The following is a 4,248-nucleotide window of genomic DNA, read 5'->3' on the forward strand; positions in this document are numbered from 1 at the left end:
ACTAGGGTTTGCTTTAAAGTTCAGTGTGATATTTTAAGGCTGTTGTTAGTAATTGAAATACAAAGTGCTAAAATATGCAAATTTTTAGCTACCTCATGCCATGCAGGTTGAAATGAATCTCTAAAAAGTTGAGAAAGAAGATACATAACTAGGTGTCTACAACATAGCTCCTAATAGCCTGAGGCAGGAATATAGTCACTGTGTATAAAAGACTTGCTAGAGAAAAAAGGCTGAGCAGGTAAAGGGAGGTAAGCATGAGGACAAGCTGTGGATGGAGAGAAGAGGGGAGTGCAGGGCTGGGCTCGTGCTCTAGGCAACAGGGGGCCAGGCAAGATTTGGAGTTGCATGAGTGGTGCGGATTAAGATTGAGTTATGTTTCAAAATAAGAGTCTGACTGCTTCTGCGAGGGGTAAGAGTTAATTATGCCAGGGTGGAATCAGGGAAAATAGTGGGCTTCCGTGTGAGCTAGGGGAGAGGGGATGGTGCCTGAAGACGTGGGCTAAAGAAGCCTTAGAACACTGTAGGCAGAGCCCGGTGCCTCCTGCTCAGGGCTCAGCAGATGAGCATGATAATGTAAAGGAGAGCCGTGGAAGCTCAGCACAGAAGGTTTCAGGTGAGAAGAAGGGTTCCGCTGGCATTTGGGCTAGAGACCATGTGTGCGGCACAGTGGCAGAACGTTCTCTCAATTTCCCCACATCCTGAGATTTAGGACAGTCAGACAGAGGGCTGTTATAATTTAGCTCTAAATACCTCCCCAAGGCCTTGTCTTGTGCTCAGAGGTGGGGCTTTAGGAAGGCGAGTCATGCATGGGGAAGACTTCGCTGACTTGCTCTTGGGAGGTACATCTGGTTCCTGGAGGTGTGACCTCTGAGATCACGTGTCCACGGCAGGCTTTCCCTGTTCTCTGCTTCCTGGCTTCCACAACCTGAGCAGATTTTCTCTGCCCAGGCCTTTCCCTCATGCCACTCCTTCACTTGAGCCTGCCAAATGCAGAACGATGCTTCTAAAAACTGTCAGTCCAAATAAATTTCTTTTCTTTAATTTGTAGGTATTAGTTATTGTGTCCTACCAATGAGAAAGGAGCTAAAGAAACGGTGGTGGACTATCTGGCAGGGGACATGGCAAGACAGTCTAATACTCAGGCTGAGGCATGGGCACTGCTGGCTGCTTTTAGTAAGATTCACGATGAGAAGCAGGGGCAAAGGTAGCACAGAGAAATCTGATAAACTCACATCTTGGCCTGGAAGAAACTATGTGTAAAGTCAGGCACAAAGTGAGTGTGACCGATAAAGAAACTCACCATTAATGAGAAGCCAGCTAATCTATACATGGACAAGAAGAACAATGCCTTGAGGGAAAGGCAGCAATCAGTGAAACCCTCCTTGATCCAGTACAGCTGTGAGGCCTACTCAGGAAGGCCTCCTGGGAGCTCAGGCTGCTGTAGTCATGGTCCAAGGGGGCTGGCTACTGCTTGAGCGGCTAGCTATGATTGTATCTTCCACGTCATGCTGCTACAGGGCATAATACTGGCTTACTGGCAGGACACAAGAGTTATGGGGACAGGAAAGCTCCCACCTGGATTTCAAAGGAAGGCCTAGGAAGTCAGGCCAGGATGAAACCAAGGTGCCATGGAGACCCCAGGAAGTTAAAGGTGGCGAGAATGAAGAATGTCTACCAAGGAAACTTGTAGACCAAGAGCGGAGTCAGCCCAAGAGAAAGGCCCCATGAGCTACAGGCAGCAAAGTCACAAGGGTGGGCCTGCCCAGTTCTCTCGAATGCACACTTTATGACTATGTGCTCTAGATGCTTGGTATAAAGCTATGGGACTTTTGCCATATTGGGTTTCAATTTTGCTTTCTTTTCTGTCTCCCCATTTCTCCCTTTTGGAATGGGAATATTTACCCTGTACCATTGTACCTCGAAGCTATGTAGCTTGATTTTCATTCTCATAGATATTCACAGCTAAGAGTTTGCCATGAGCCTCAGAAGAGATTAGCACTTCAACTTTTGGAACATTCTGAATTGTTGAGATTTAGGGAAGAGGATTATTGTGTTATTGTGCCAGGAGTAGTTATACTTCATTATATGGAACTGGGAATGTGCTATTGCCTTTATTTGGTGATGTAGTTGAAGGAGAAGTGCCTGGGTAGCAAGTTGAAATACGACAGGGTAGGGTTTCACCTTGATTGTTCTTGAGATCTGCTCAGTGATTAGTGGAACACACTTACGGGTGTGTCACGGAGGTATAAGTTTGTCCAGTCCTTCCTCTGTGGCACTTGTCCCCCACTGCTCTTCTGTCCACCGCGAGCTAAGCAGTTCTCCTGTGCCATGTCTTTCCACCATGATTTCTGCGTTGGAGCCAGCCAATCTTGCACTGAAGCCATGAGAAAATCTAATCTTTCCTCCTATAAGTTACTTTTCAGGGGTGAGAAAACTTACCAATAGACGGACTGAGCAGTCAGCTGAGCTGTCCTTGGCATTTCTCTCAGCCTGAGCACCTTTTCTCAGCTTTATTACTTCAGTCCCTGATCTCACCCCCTCTGAGAGCATTTGTGTAGTTGGTGAGAAATTGTAAATTCTTTTTCTGTCTCTATGAGATGTAAATCTTCTGAAAACTTTGTGTGGATTTATAGTCCAGGAATATCTTCCTCAAGGACCTGTGAGCCATGTCTGAAATGAAATCAAGAGAAAAATTGTCTTATTTCTCTGCTTCTGTAAAAGGGTAGGAACCTAATTTTGGAAATGCCCTGTTATAATTCATAAAACTACCCTCAGACATGAAAATATTGTAATGCTTGCTTTTCCTTTGGTAAAGCCAGGTAGCAAACACTATTTGCAGATCTTGAAACCAGCTCCTGGACACTCTCCAGTCTTTTAGTCTGGGGGAATGGGCCCAGGCATTCTCTCTACTATCACAACAGCCTTGATTAGAGTCTTCCTTGCCTATGTTCCTCTAGTGCAGTCGTTGTTCTGATGCCGTGAAAGCAGTAAGAAGCTGAAGGACCGCTGGGCAGCTTTTCAAGACAGGAGGTTTCTGATGAATTTATGTAGGATACGAGAAAGATGGAAGAGTTAAGACTGATGTCAAAGGAATCAATGAACAAAAGGGAAAGGAATCACCAGTGACCAAGATGAGATCACTGTGGTGATGTCACATGGAGGGGTTGAAAATTCCAGCTGGAGACAAGTTTAGAAACTGGGCAGGTAGATATTGAATATATAAACATCTGGAGTTAAGATGGACAATGAGAATGGAAGATACAACTGTGGGACTGTTCAAAGGACAGAGCATACATCAAGCCAACTACTGGGCACAAGCGGTTTTGAGAGAGGGACGAGGGCCAAGGACTGAGCTTAGCGCCACTCTTTCAGCCAGTAGTCCAGAAAAAATCCTGCCAGTTCGAGCATGTTGCACCTGGTATGAGGGAGAAATCCAGAGGAGCACAACATTAGACACCAAGCCCAGAAAAGATTCCCAAAAGAAGTAAAGTGGCCAGCCCTGTCAGATGCTCTGGTTAAGTTTCATGGTGAACTGTGATTGATCATGACGCAATGAGTTGGAAGCTGCTGGTGACTTCCATGAGAGGCTTTTTAATGGAGAGATGGGGGAAGAGCTGGACTGGAGGAGATTAAGGAATACTGGAGGAGGTGCTTGTCATGGTTTGGGGTTTTACTAGGTGAACAATGTAATACAGGATGCACTTTATAATATTATTTTGTAAGAATCACCCAAGAATCATATACAAGAAGTACAAAAACATCTATCCCAACACTAAATACTAAAGACTCCAGCTGAGGGCCTGGATCCTAACACCCTGCATGAGTCCAGCTGAAGACCTAGAGCTCCTAACAATGCCTCCCACAAGTCCAACTGGAGGCCTAGAGCCCACAACAAAGTCTCATGCAGGCTGTCTCAGTTACTTTTTACTCACTGCTGAGACAAATACCCAACACCCAAAATTAAGGAAGGTTTAATTAGCTCACAATTACTGGAGGTTTCAGTCCACGCTTGGCTGACTCCTATACAGAGTAGCACATGGAAGAGGGCAGCAGTCCCTGTCAGTGAAAAACAGGAAGAGCAAAGGAAAGGCAGCAGCTGCGGCATCTAGCAAGCCTCTCTTCCTTCCAGGCTGACTGTTCCTCAGAGGAAGTAGGACCAACCATCCTTCCTCCGGTCCCTTTATATATCCTTTAAGTGCTGAGTTACTCCAGGGTGGGCCCTCCCTGCCCTAGGGAAGGGCCTCCATA

The sequence above is a fragment of the Octodon degus genome, unplaced genomic scaffold (genome assembly GCF_000260255.1).
Source record: "Octodon degus isolate 3935 unplaced genomic scaffold, OctDeg1.0 scaffold00415, whole genome shotgun sequence".
NCBI lineage: Eukaryota > Metazoa > Chordata > Mammalia > Rodentia > Octodontidae > Octodon > Octodon degus.